Source organism: Lepidochelys kempii, chromosome 2 (assembly GCF_965140265.1).
Source record: "Lepidochelys kempii isolate rLepKem1 chromosome 2, rLepKem1.hap2, whole genome shotgun sequence".
Taxonomy (NCBI): Eukaryota; Metazoa; Chordata; order Testudines; family Cheloniidae; genus Lepidochelys; species Lepidochelys kempii.
Window position 1 is genome coordinate 214,130,245 of NC_133257.1, and position 15,062 is coordinate 214,145,306.

Here is a 15,062-nt window from a genome sequence, read left to right on the forward strand (position 1 = left end):
GCAAGAACTCTAGTGGCAAATGATACTCCTCTAAGAGAATCTGCCTTCCTGCCTTCTCAGCACAGCTCCTGCCTGTCATGGAGAGAGAGAGAGAGAGAGAGAGAGGCATTTTGTTAAACTATTCATTTATTTTGTATATATAGGCTTTTTACTCGACATAAGTATGTTGCCTACGCTTTTACAGGTTTATTTAATCAACTAAACACACATACAGGAAAGAGTTATTAATAGGCAAGACATTCTATGTTTTTACGCAGTGAAAGCCTCTGCTTTAATAAAAGCCAACTGCTATAAGCAGCAATGCAAGTTTTACAGTAGGATTCTGTTCTTTTAGAGAAGGTGCTAGATGAGGCAGATCACCAAGTTAACATGTTCCTTTTTAACCTCAGGTTTATAAAGCAGTTTTGGGAAACCTGAATTCTAATATTCCCTGGTTAAAAAGATACAGTGCAGGATGTAATCAGCAGTGATGTTGGATGTTATGCATATGTAGAAACTAACTCAGATACTCTAAAAATGTCAGTTCATGTCAATTATGCTGTGAGCAATGTTCACTTGGAAAGAGAAACCCTACAACCAATTAATAACACTCCATATCTCGTTACCAGTCTCCTAATCCCTGTGGCTATTTCTTCTCTCTCATGGTTGGTTAGTTACAATCCAGAAAAGACAGATATTTTCAGAGGGGCCAGTAATATTGGTGATATAGTTATTCCTGAAGTCCATGATCTAATATAAACCAGTAAATATTCAGATGCACAGAGACCACTTTATCAGACATACTAAGTTTGTTTTCTTGGCAGTTACTGATGTAATTCTGTTCAATACAAGCTGTAAATACATAAGCAATTTTGTTGCGGTCATTTGGAAGTTGACGTGCAATCATTCAAAATACAAACGGCAAAACAAAAATAATAATCAGCTATAATCATCTTTCTGGGCTAATTAGGTAAATACACTACCTACAGCATTAGAGCAAATACTAGGCCACCATTTAGCAAATGGAGCCACCGTGGCTGCATGTGGCCACCAAGGGGTTTCCCTGCAGCCATGGCAGTTTCCTGGGCAGTGGGGAAGGAAGCATCAGGCCCTCTCCTTCCTCCCTGCTGCTCCTGCATGTGCCGCCTTTCTGGAGACACAGGTGGGACACACAACGCTTAAGGAGCAAGGTGAGTTGGCGAGGAGGGGGTGAGAAGGCGAGTGGCAAGGAGAGCAACCGGTGGGAGGGCCTGGCAGGGGAGTAAGTAGGCGAGGGGTGAGCCTCCAGCAGGGTAAGGAGGCAGGCCGGGGGGGCTAGCTGCAAGCGGGGGAGTGAGGAGATGAGCGGTGAGCCACCAGCGAGCAGTGGTTCTCGCACCAGGCTGGGGGTTGAGGAGGGACACAGGAGCCGGGTATGGGGTGAGGAGGTGAGCGGCGGGTGCATGGGTATCAAGTAGAGCCCCCCCTTTGGAGAGGCTAGCCCCCAACTCCACCCCATCTGCCTGTGCTCCCCCTCCCCCAGCAGCTGGAGCCCCGAGACCCACTGTGCCTGCAGCCACAAGCCCCCCACCCAGAGAAGCCCCAAGCACCCCTCCCCCTCCACAGCCGGAGAAACCCCGAGCCCCACCAATTGCCCAGAGTCGTCCCAGGCCAGCCACAGCCATGCCTCTCCTCCCCTCCCCAGAACCAAGCCACCAGATATCTTTTTCATTATTATTTGGACTTCTATTATGTCAAAGCATTTTTAAATTTATTTCAGAATTGTTACATAGACAACCACTTTTACCAAAAAAGCAAAAGAAACAATAATCAAAAAGACAAGAGTACAAAGCACCTTATTTGTGTTTCTATTCTGTTAGGTCCAGTAATGAGAGAGATAACTGTGCATAATTTTTATTACTGAGTCTGCAAAAAAAATCCCCAAACTGTACATAACTAGATTACAATGATTTGGATGTATATGTGTGCATATTATTTTATTAACTTTAGGAAAAAATAAATAATTTTAGGAGAAAGCGTCAGTGTGGCCACCAGCAAGAGTCAGTGGCCGCAGTCTGAGGCCACCAAAAAAATTGTTGCAAGAACCGATGTATTAGGCACAATGCCAACATATGTAGGTCACCTGCTCACCTAACAAAGCAATTTCACCACCTTCATTTGGACGGCAATTAGCCCCATAGGAGCTCATATTCTAAAAGGAACATTAGTGGAGGGAAAAGAGGGAGTAAAGAAATAGATGGAAGAAACAGGAGACAGTGAACAAACAATGAAGACAGATATCTTTGGATATTACCCTTCAATCAGTGATAAAAGTATCTCAACCCAAAGATTATCTAGTTGATCTAGAGAATCCAAGATTCAGAATTACACAAATCTTAGCCCATGTCCATTTTGGAATTAAAATAATTAAATAAAAAACATGGTGGTGAAGTTGTTCCTTCTTCCACCAAACAGGTATGTTATGTAGTGCTGAGGATGAAGATACCAGTGCATGAAGGGACAATAATGAAGACAGGTCATCACTTTGAAAAATTTCAGATCTATGATTATAAAATTCTTCTCCTCATTTTGAAAAACTGTGGAAAGAATTCAGTGAAGTCAATTTGCCTCAGAAGTGCTCTGACTGTGGTGGGGGAGGAAAGCAAACATTTCACCTCTGTTTGACATCAGTTAGTTGCTGTGAAAATTCTGATGTCATAATCATAATCTTTACTTTAGGTGGAGAACAAACAGCAGGAGCAGATGAAATCAAACAAAGATTTTCCTTTCACAAAAGTATTTACCATTATAAAGAGTGAGTGAAGAGAAGTAAGTTATTCTAATCAGAATGGACCAAAATCTACTTACAGTGGAGTGAACTCAGACTAACGCTATTGACTTCAGTGAATTACGCAGGGCTTACACTGGTGTAACTGGTCAGAATTTGAGTCAACATTTCCCCCTTTAAGAAACCCAGCCTAAACTAGATGTTGTCTCACCAGGACAAATACAAGTAACACAGTGACCTGGGCCAGTCATCTTGATTCACCACAAGACTCAACATTCATGTTTATAACATTCCAAACTGAATGCTGTCACAAGTAATGAATACATTTTTTGTGCATTTGTGACTTGAAGCAACAACCTTTTGGTAGCAGAGAGAAATATAAAACTATAGGAAATATATGATGCCAGTAACTTACCCAGCCTCTGAAGTGGATAAAAACCTCCAAATTCTCACCTTCTCAGAGATTCCTCATCCATTAAAACTGGATTCAGACCTCTTCCTTTTCTCCACCACCTTCCTCCCACAAGCAAAATCTTCACCAAGGCAGCTGATTTTGCATTCTTTGCATATACAAAACTGCCATTGGGAACAGGAGTTTTGAATGTGAAAAGTGCACTACTGAGGCCCCTGGAATGTCATTGGTGTCAGGAATATAGAATCTGGCCCTCATTATAGCAGAATCTTTTGGTTTGAAAAATTTCAGGTTTCAGAGTAGCAGCCGTGTTAGTCTGTTTTCGCAAAAAGAAAAGGAGTACTTGTGGCACCTTAGACACTAACAAATTTATTTGAGCAAAAGCTTTCGTGAGCTACAGCTCACTTCATCGGATGCTGTAGCTCACGAAAGCTTATGCTAAAATAAATTTGTTAGTCTGTAAGGTGCCACAAGTACTCCTTTGGTTTGAAAAAGTTACTCAAGAAGGAGTTCATTTTTACAGCGGTCTTAAAAAAAAATCTGTTCGTAAAACATCAAAAAAAGCAAAACACATGCCTTAAGGAATGTTAAGGTGATGTTCCAATCATGTAAATGTATACTTGTTTAACCTTCCGCACATGAGTAGTCCCAACAGAAGTGAGTAACTCACTGAAGTCAATGCAATTAGTCTGAGTTTATCCCAGGGTAAACAGATTCTTGTTCATTCTGATTAGAATAATTTCTGTGTTCCTCTTCACGCACTCTTTAAAATGATAGCTATTGTCAGGAAAGCAGAATCTTTATTTGATTTCATCTGCTCCTGCTGTTTATTTTCCACCTGAAGTCCATTTTGTATTATTGGCATCAGAATTTTCACAGCAACCAGTTGATGTCAAACAGAGGGTTATAACTTCAGCTAACGATTAAGCAGCAGGAGCAGACAAACTATAAAGACAACCAAGACCTTGTTTTTATGCATATGCATTCTGTAAGAAGAAGAAAAATTAAAACAGAAGATAATGTATTGTGACAGGTTCGGGACAGATGGCTACAGGAGAGCGATAGAAGGCAAATATATTAGCCCTAGATTAAGCAGTCCCCTTTTTCCTGAGTAAGGTAGCAGGGGCGGTTCCAGAACAATCAGGAACTTGCCAGAACCAATTAAGGCAGGCAGGCTAATTAGGAAATCTGGAGCCAATAAGAAGCTGCTAGAATCAATTAAGATAGGCAGGCTAATCAGGACACCTGGCTTAAAAAGGACTTCACCTCAGTCAGTGAGGGGCGCTGAGAATGAGAGGGCGTGCTGTTGGAGGACTGAGGAGTACAAACACTATCTGGCATCAGGAGGAAGGTCCTGTGGTGAGAACGAAGGCGCTGGGAGGAGACCATGGGGAAGTAGCCCAGGAAGTTGTAGCTGTCACACTGCTATTACAAGAAACACTGTAGACAGTTGTGATCCACAGGGCCCTGGTCTGGAACCCGGAATAGAGGGCAGGCCTGGTTTCCCCCCATTACCCTTCCCTCTACTGGATAAAAGAGAAGTTGACCTGGACTGTGGGTCCCACCAGAGGGGAAGGTCCCTGGCCTGTCCCGCAACCCACTAGGTGGATCAGCAGAGACTGGAGATTATTCCTTCTTTTTCCCCATGCTGGCCAGTGATGAAGTTAGCTGAGTGAACAGCAGGTTTGAGCCACTAGCAAATGTGGCCAAACTGAGGGCTGCCATGAATCTCTGAGACGAGCAAATCTGTCAATAAGTGCAGGACCCACCAAGGCAGAGGAGGAACTTTGTCACAGTATATAAAAAATTAGATATGCTTTTAATCAATATTTATTTCAAGTTTTTCCATGAAGCATCAAAACCCACAAAATACCTTTCATGAAAAGTTTGTAAAACAACAGTATAAGAAAAGATACAATTTCTATCAAGAATACTTATAGTAAGGTTCTGATATACAGAACATTTGCTGAAATGAAGGTTTGCAAAAGAAGAGACACTGTGCTGATATTGGAAATGCCATGACAACGCAGACGTCAGGTGGATCCCCAACATGTTTGATTATCTGCTTTGCTATGCTGTGCATGACAAAATTGTTCCTTGTGTTATTTTTCCTGTGGTATATGGAACTAGCCACAGAAACATACAAAATATTACGCTTTCTCTGTAAAATTTTAAACTTGAATAATCCAGTTTCCATTTATTATTCTTTTCCCACACTATACCTGGACTAAAATTTAATTCTAGATTACATTTGTCCACGAGTTTAAATCTACAAACTAAGATCATAAATATGTGATGATGATTATTAATACAGCCATATAAGGGTGTTGGGCACTTTACAAACAAGTAAAATACATCGTCCCTAGCCCAAAGAGTTCACAGTCTAAGGCCTTGTCTACTCTCCAACTGCTTTACTGGCATAGCTACACCGCTATAGCTATACCTGCCGAACCACCTAGTAGACACAGATTATGCCAACAGAAGGCATTTTTCTGTTGGCCTAATAACACCATCTCCCCAAATAGCATTAGCTTCCCCAACAGAAGCACTCATCTGTCAGCATAGCTGTGTTTGCACTAGGAATTTGGTTGGCAAGGGTATGTCAGCTAAGGGGTGTGAAGGTTTTGTTTGTTTGTTTTTAAAAACCTCTGACTGACATAGCTATTCCAACAAAACTTTGTAGTTATACCTATCCTAAGTTTAAACAGCACAACAAGTGATAGGAACAGACAAATGAAAGGAAGGATGAGGGCGACAATGATGAAATCATGCCTTAGCTTTGCTTTATTACCCATGCATCTGATAGATATTTGTGAAAAGCAGAATTATTTATGAATGATTTTTATTGTAAATACAATCAGATCATACATTTTGCACACAAATATACTACATTAATGTGACTGAAATTTCAGGTTGAGAAATAGTTTTATACTTTGAAGTCAAATAAAATAGCAGTGTAAACCTTAGGAGCTAGAAGGCAGAGTGATTAGCATGTCCCTTCTCTAATTTGTATCTGCTTTTCTGTACTACTGACATGCAGTAACAGTGCAATCAGATTAAAAACAAAGCCAACTGAGTTGTGGCATAGTGTGCTGGATCATTTTACAAAACTGTCTGGGTTCTCCAGAACTGTATGAACACATACACATTTTAACTACCACTATTTCACCTACACAAGTGGGAGCTGTACTATAGGGAAGACTGGAGCATGGTTACTTGACGTGGTGGCAAAAACGCCATAAGCTGTCAGAGGCTAAAGCCTTGTCTACAGTAGAGCTCCCACCACATTGACACCAGCACAGCATCAGTGGGAAATTGTGGAGTAAAATTCCCTAGTCTAGCCTGCATTGTGAATTTAAAGATGACATCATTCTGTTTCACTTCACTTATAGTACTGTGGTCCTGTTGATCACCCATATTGTTAATAAATTACATCCTTAGTAGAATGCCTTATTCTGTAAGAAATTACACTTTTACAATCTAAATTGAATGTCAGTATTGAGTCAATTTATTTTTTAAAGTTACTTGAAAATTTTCTATAGGAACAGTATGATATGGCATCAGGTTTTCAGGTCTGAAATCAGCGAAATAATGGGGCACTTAGATCGGTTTGTGGTTGCGTGGGGGGCTTGATTATTATTAGTGTTTATTCAAATCACAATAAAAACTCTTTAGGTTGCATCTATTTGAAGTCTGTAATGACAACTCACATGCGCCAGTTGTTCCTAATTTTATTGCACATTCTTGCTATCATGAGTACCCAGTTAAATCCTACCATACACCCACCCTGTCACTGCAAAAATTATTCCCAGTCAAAGGAATTTCAGCACAGTTAAAGGCGTGTGCCATTTTTCTCCCCACTTCGATGCTGTCTATAACATTCAAATGTTGTCAGGATCTATCAACCAACAGTAAATTGCAGCCACTGGGAACAGAATGAAAGAGTCAAAAGGGACACAACACAATGGGAGAAAAAAAAAAGTGTCCCTGGTAAAACGTTAAATGTTGCAACTATGCTGCAATCAACTGGACTACTTTGTTTATCATCCCAAGACTGAAAAATGTATTAGGGCTAAATAAATAATCTGTCCAAACTCAAAAGACAGAAAAAAAAAATAAAACTGTCAGCTGGGGTTTTCACAAATGGGGGATGGAGATGGGACGAGACAGTTCATTTGAGAGTAATTCTCTGAAGATACCACTGAAGGGGGCGGGGGGAGAGAACTGTATAATACCAGACAATTTCAAAGCCATGGATGGGTCATAGCTTATCACAAGACAGTGAGAGAAAGAATAAGTCATTTCCTGACAATGTTGTCTCCCGCAGCAATGAGATGGGGAAGTGGATACCTGCACAGTTCCAGTGCTTCAGATACCTGACTCCGCTAAAGAAGGGAGTAGGTTTGGTTCTAGAAAACTACTAAATAAATCACTATGTGTCACTAGAACACAGAACCTATGGGCAGGGTCCCATGCCACAGCAACAGAATTTATCACATAATTGTTCTTCAGCGTGAGCTTTTGCTTTTAAGTTCTCTCTTATATTTAAGGTTGTGAAGAAAGCCTCCGCTCCCAAACATGAACCAAAACGTAGTTTTTCCATGTGCGCAGACTGAAAAAGTATTTGAGAAGTGTGAATCACTGAATTCATTTAAGTTGTTTATTTCTGAAGCCCAATTATGTCGGTCTAAAATGTCAAGATTACTAGCTATGTCACTGCTAATCATTTGAGCAGATATTCAGCTACTGTGATTATCTCAGTCCTAAACCACATCCCAACCCTTCTTGCGTGTGAACAGACTTAATAGTCACCTACTCGGATGCTTAGATCTCCAGTTTACCCCCAACAATTTCTAGATATGTATAGTTATTAATTATCTATATAAAAATCTGCAGCACATTGAAAATTAATAAATTAGGGGCAGAATAGGAGAAATGAATGATATAAAATTGATTGTATTATTAATTTCACTAAATATCTTCATTTTTTTAGTTTATCATTCATACAATGTCCATTCTGCCGTATTGGAAAGCTAAAGAAATCCTGTTCCACTTACCACCAAATATGCTGGGCCTTGACTATAAACATGAAGTCACCAATAACCCTCTGCCACACACCTGCAGAGGTCTAGAATTATGTGGGTAGGGCTACCAATTTCTCCCCCTTTTCCCGTGTTTCCTCTGAACAGATAATGTATTTAATATGGTCTATGTGTCATGTTCCTGGAGTTTATCTTTACTGTCAACTAGAACCACCACCAAGTATAAACCCCACTCATCAGTCTCCATCTTTCCCATTTTCTAAAGGTTTCCCTGCATGACCTCTAAGGTTTTCATTGCATAACTTTCCCAACCCTAATTTTTTCTTCTAGCCATGGCTAATTTACCCTCTTTTATAGCCTGGTCGGAGCTAACAAGATCCATTTGCTAGCATGACTCATCACATAATTATAGTGCACCTTTACACAAGACTCAACTATCTGACATCAGGATAACTCAGTTCAGGAGACCTACGTTCCTATGCATAGACCTAAAGTGGATCATCCTGTTGCAATGAATGTAAAGATGTTCACTGTGTGAAAATCCTTTTTAAAAAGAATTTCCAACTTCCAAAGCTCTATGAAGCATAGAAACAAAAGGCTGCCTCTAGGCAAGATTTCTATCATGTGGTAAGAATAACTACCAATTTATTTTCCTAGCAGAACTTTCCTGTGTTCTCGGAAACTAAAAATCAACAGAAGAGTAATACAGTATTTAAAAACGTTCACCAAGAGCTTCCTATGTAACATATAAATAAAAGTTACTATATGAGAAGAGCATATCCTGTGCTGGACTGGTAACAAACTGAACAAGAGAAAATTGCAACATTGTTTACCTACAAATCACCAGCTTTCTTCTTGCACATCTCATCTAGCTAGCCTATCACCTAATTATTTTTATTCAAGTTAGGTAGTATGTGTCAGTAAGGCCCTGATACTGCACAATTTGAACCACAGGGACAGATGCTTGCACTCTTATGGATCCATTGCAGGACTGGGGCCTAAATCACTCTATTCTTAGATCAGTTATGTGACACAAATACATAGCATCTCTTCATCACACTTGCCTTGTTCCACCATACCCCAACATAAAAAAAATAATTCTATAAAAAGAATCTTTACCACGTACTGACTGTAGGGTTTATATATATTTTTAATATCTCTACCTCTGTATAAAAGGATATAAAATGTATTTTTTTCCAGAAATAAACGATGTGGAGTTATATAGCACAAAACACATGTCCCTGAAATATTTTTATCCCCAGAAAGTTCTTAAGTTAACTAGTTTGTCTGTTTTATAATAGAGCAAAGCTGCTGAACCACTTAAGGCCAATAAACATATTTTTGTCTGAAAAGTCTTGAGATGCATTATTTCTGACAAAATAATGGGTATGTCCCAGGGTCTATCCTTAGAGCAATCAGATTAGTTTTCTGACTTGTGAATCATGAAAGAGACCCAAAAAAGCAATCATATTTTGAAGTGGGACAACAAATTTAGAAGTGTCCTTAGACATCACAGACCAGAAAAATAGTCCACAAGCACGCCAAGGAGAAACACAGATTTTTTTCATTTGTCAACTTCTTTCCAATGTGGCACTATTACTGGATATTTCAGTTGCCTTTGGATGGATAATCAGTATTTCCAGAATAATGAAAAACAACTGTAACAAATTGGGGAAGAAATCATATTTTTCAGTGATTTTTAAGCATTCAAGCAAGTTGTATCTCTTCCCAAGCCCACATTTAAAATATTCACCCACATAAACCCTGAGATGAAATATATAGTATCTCTGACATCTCAATATGGAACTGTTTTTATTTGTAGACTCTAACAGTGACACACACATAGATGACAGTTTATTGCCTTCAGTGCAGCATAAATAAGGGGTCCTTAAATCTGAGCAATCAGAATGAAAATTCTATGAACAAGCTGAGAAAACATCAAAAATAAACAGGCAAGCTGAGCTTAATAATCACTCAGTGCACAAAACATTCCTAAATAGTCATGTATAAGGACAGAAAGCTGGCTAGATCGTTGGGCTCAATGGCTAGTAATCAACAGCTTGATATCTAGTTGGCAGCCAGTATCAAGCAGAGTGCCCCAGGGGTCTGTCCTGGGACCGGTTTTTTTCAACATGTACATTAATGATCTGGATGGATTGCCCCTCAGCAAGTTCACGGATGACACTAAGATGGTGGGAGAGGCAGATACACTGAAGGGTAGGGACAGGGTCCAGAGTGACCTAGACAAATTGGAGGATTGGGCTAAAAGACATCTGATGAAATTCAACAAGGACAAGTGCAGAGCCCTGCACTTAGGATTCCATGCACCGCTACAGGCTTCAGACCGACTGTTCTATAGAAAAGGACCTGGGGATTACAGTGAAGAAGCTGGATATGAGTCAACAGTGTGCCCTTGTTGCCAAGAAGGCTAATGGCATATTGGGCTGCATTAGTAGGAGTATTGCCAGCACATAGAGGGAAGTTAGGTAGATTACATTTACAAAATTTAGTTAGAGCACATTTACAAAGCAGCTAAGGTTTTTTGTTTAAATTATGAATGGAAGAGACTATGGCAAACTGTGGCAATCCAAACAGTCCCTGTAATTAAAAACTAGTGGACAGAAGAGGGGTAATCTGGAATGTGGGTACAATAAAACAGAATCCACAAGCACTTGTATATTTATTATAACAGCAGTAACAAAACAAGACATATGTTATACATCGATGGACTTCATTGATTTTTGAAACTCAGTGAGGCAATTCACACCACTGAAACAACGGAGTAAGATTTAAACACCACAAAAATATGTTCAGATAAAATAATGATCTGACTTGCACCTACCAATGGAAGAAAATTCAGTTGGTTGATTAAACAATCTCTTAAAAGATTACCTATAAAAGAAACAAAAAAGAGCACACACTCAATTTCTCTTGATGTTTCTTAAGAATTTTCAAGACAAGAAGAGACTTTTTACTTCCCTGTTTTCGTTAAGTTTCTTGGGTGACTAGGGCTATGTCAACACTACCACTTATGTCGGCGCTTCTGTAATATCTCTTGTGTAGCTGCTCTATGCTGATGGGAGATGCTCTCCTGCTAACATAGCACTTCCCACACTGGCGCTTATGTCAGCAAAACTTACGTCACTAAGCCCTGGTCTATACTACAGAGTTAGGTAAAATTTAGCCGTGTTAGGTCGATTTTATAATGAATGCGTCTACACAAGCAACCCCGTTCCGTCGACCTAAAGGGCTCTTAAAATTGACTTCTGTACTCCTCCCCAGTGAGGGGAGTAGCGCTAAAATTGACCTTGCTGGGTCGAATTTGGGGTAGTGCGGACACAAATCGACGTTACTGGCCTCCAGGAGCTATCCCAGAGTGCTCCAATGTGACCGGTCTGGACAGGGCTTTCAACTCCGATGCACTAGCCAGGTACACAGGAAAAGCTCCAGAAACTTTTGAATTTCATTTCCTGTTTGGTCAGCGTGGAGAGCTCAGCAGCACAGGTGATCATGCAGTCCCCCCAGAATCGCAAACGAGCTCTAGCATGGAGCGAACAGGAGACACTGGATCTGATTGCTGTATGGGGAGAAGAATCTGTACAGGCAGAACTCTGATCAAAAAGAAGAAATGCTAATATATATGCCAAAATTGCACAGGGCGTGATGGACAGAGGCTACAACAAGGATACACAGCAGTGAAAGTCATGGAACTCAGGCAAGCCTACCAAAAGACAAAGGAGGCAAACGGTCGCTCTGGGTCAGAGCCCCATACATGCCACTTCTGTGATCAGCTGCATGGCATTTTAGGGGGGGACCCTACCACTACCCCACCACTGTCTGTGGACACCTGCAAGGGGGGAGTCTCACGCAACACAGAGGAGGATTTTGTGGATGAGGAGGCGGAGAAGGAGGAGAAGGAGAATGCGCAGCAGGCAAGCAGTGAATCCATTCTCCCTGGCAGCCAGGACCTTTTCATCACCCTGGAACCAATACCCTCCCAAGGCAGGATCCCCAACCCTGAAGGCAGAGCAGGCACCTCTGGTGAGTGCACATTTGTAACTAAAACACAGGGTTTAAAAGCAATAGTGTTTAATGTTTGATTTGCCCTGAAGACTTGGGATGCATTCGTGGCCAGTACAGCTACTGGAAAAGTCTGTTAACGTGTCTGGGGATGGAGCAGGAATCCTCCAGGGACATCTCTATGAAGCTCTCCTGGAGATACTGTGAAAACCTTTGCAGAAGGTTTCTGGGGAGGGCTGCCGTATTTCGTCCTCCACAGTAGGACACTTTACCATACCAAGCCAGGAGCAAATAGTCTGGAATCATTGCAGCACAAAGCATGGCAGCAAATGGTCCTGGTTTTGGTCACATTCAAGCAACATTCAGTCTTTATCTTTCTGTGTTAGCCTCAGAGAGTGATATCATTCATGGTCACCTGGTTGAAATAGGGGAATTTTTGTAAGGGAACAGTAAAAGGACCCTGTTCACGCTGGGCTGTTTGTGCTTGGCTAAAAGGGATCATCCCTGAGAATAGTCACGTGGTGGGGGGAGGGGTGAAGGGATCATCCCAGAGAATAGCCAGGTGGTGGGGTGTGGGGAGCACATCCACCCCAAAACCGCAGCCCCTCCTTTTAAATGGTAAACCCAACCAACATTGGTTGCTATGGGAAAGGAGGGCGCTGCAGTTTGAAACCATTCCCACATGTTATGAAGGCAGAAGAAGCCAACCCTGCGTACCCTTTGGCTTACCAGGGCTGCCTGGAAACCGAATTCTGTTGATTTTAATTCCAATAGGCAGCAGAGACTGTGGGATAGCTTCCCACAGTGCACCGCTCCGTGAGTCAATGCTAGCCACGGTAGTGAGGACGCACTCCACCAACTTAATGTGCTTAGTGGGGACATACACAATTGACTGTACAAAATTGATTTCTAAAATTCGACTTCTATAAAATTGACCTAATTTCGTAGCGTAGACATACCTTAAGGGGTGTGAAAAACACACCCCCGCCCCCAAGCGACATAAGTTACACCACCATAAGCACCGATGTGGGCAGCGCCATGTTGGCAGGAGAGCTTCTCCCATCAGCATAGAGCAGCTACACAAGAGATCTTACAGAAGCGCAGCTGCATCAGTACAGCTCTGCTGCTGTAAGCTCTCTAGTGTAGACATAGCCTAAGAAAAGCATATTGAAAGCTCTCTGAGCCCTCAGCTAGAGGAATGGAGAGTTGGATCCTTAAAAAAGAGCACTTTTTCCTTCAGTATTTTTATGGAGAAGTTTCAGAGAAGAAGTTTCACAAGAATTATTAAAGGACTAGAAAACATGCCTAAAAGTGAAAGACTAAAGCTTAGCTTGTTAAAGAAAAGGTGAAGGTGACTTGATTACAGCCTGTAAGTACCTACGCAGGGAATAGAAATGCAGTATTAAAGGTGTCTTCAATCTAGCAAAGGTATAACAAGATTCACTGTCAGCAAGCTGAAGCTACACTAATTCAGTCTTAAAATGAGGCACAATTTTTTAAACAGTGAGGATAAGGAACCATTGGAACAACTTACCAAGTGTTATGAAGAATTCTCCAACACCGGCAATTGTTAAATCAGGATTGAATGTTTTTCTAAAAGATATGCTCTAATTCAAACAGGAATTAATTCAGGGAAGGCCTATGCATGTACAAAAGCAGCATGTTTAAATTGTTTTATATAGTTAAATAAAACTACCTTAAATGTTGTGCTGTATACACAAGAAAAAAAAGTTTAATATGTTTTGCATCTAAAACTAGCTGATTTATTAACAAAAGAAATTATCTGTAGCTAATGGAATGAACTCAATGTTTCTGGTCACCACATCCTTCAAGATTTTAGAACTACAAATCTCATCATCTAACAACTTGTTTTTATTCATACTGGAAGAGGAAAACAAGCTTTGTAGCTTTTTCAACTCTCAGTTTCTCAACTTCGAATGAGCTAGTTATTGAACTGAATTAGCAAAACAAACTGAAATGATGATCATCTCTGTTCACCTGCAGAAGAGGACAGTGTTGTCTACAGCAGGTTCAGCACTTGAACACACGCTAGCCAGTGCTTAACCAATGACTCCCATCAGCACAGTAGGCGGACGTTCTTTAAAACATTAGCAGCAAACATATGCTGCCTGAATATTTTAATTTAATTTAAATTTTAATAGATTATAATAAGTTTTAGCTTTAACTTAGGTTGTCAGTTTGAAATTTAATTTTAAATAGGTGTTTTTTTTTTAAATTCATATTACTGTTTTTTTAAAATCCACCCTGACTGAATTACTAATGTGGGAAGGAGGAAGCAGAAACAAGTAGTGTACAGGTCTTCTTATATATCAGAAAAACAACAGAATGGCACAAACCTATATTTTCCCTTTACAAGTCATTTAATCCATTTCACATCTACTAGGTAGTTCAAGATAAATTGTCAACTGGAATTTTAATCTACCATATCCTGAATAGACTCTGTTGTATTTCATGGATCTGTTAGTTTTACATTGGGCCTTTAATTCATCCTCTTATAACTGCAATGCAATTTTGATGGATGGGTATAAATAGGTATAAAGAGTACAAATGCATATTTAGTAAAATTTCCAGCTGCGTATTTTCACAAGTCTTGAACCTGGAGTTTTGATGGGGAGAAAAAACTGTCTACCTGAAAGCTAATTAACTTTGTGAGCATAAAAATAAAATAGAACTGGACATATTATAAATGAGGTCTGTTAAAAGTACTTTAAATAAACCCCGGAAGGTGTTACTGACCCACAGGTCAGCAGACACCTGCAACCACAATTTATAATTTGCACTCCTAAAAAATGACCTCAGCCGTTTTATTTTTAATTATATA

The 15,062-nt window shown here is 40.3% G+C and overlaps 1 protein-coding gene across 5 annotated transcripts in view; it reads right to left on the bottom strand.

Moving 5' to 3' along the window:
• The window catches only part of BZW2 (basic leucine zipper and W2 domains 2), a 77,604-nt gene that overhangs the window by 60,827 nt on the left and 1,715 nt on the right, over positions 1–15,062 (bottom strand). Inside the window, exon 2 of one of the 5 annotated variants that reach the window (XM_073333790.1) lies at positions 11,043–11,092. The exons of the other annotated variants lie outside the window; for them this stretch is intronic. The gene's annotated coding sequence lies outside the window, so the exon portion shown is untranslated. The remainder of the gene's footprint in view (positions 1–11,042; positions 11,093–15,062) is intronic. 5 annotated transcript variants of the gene reach the window in all.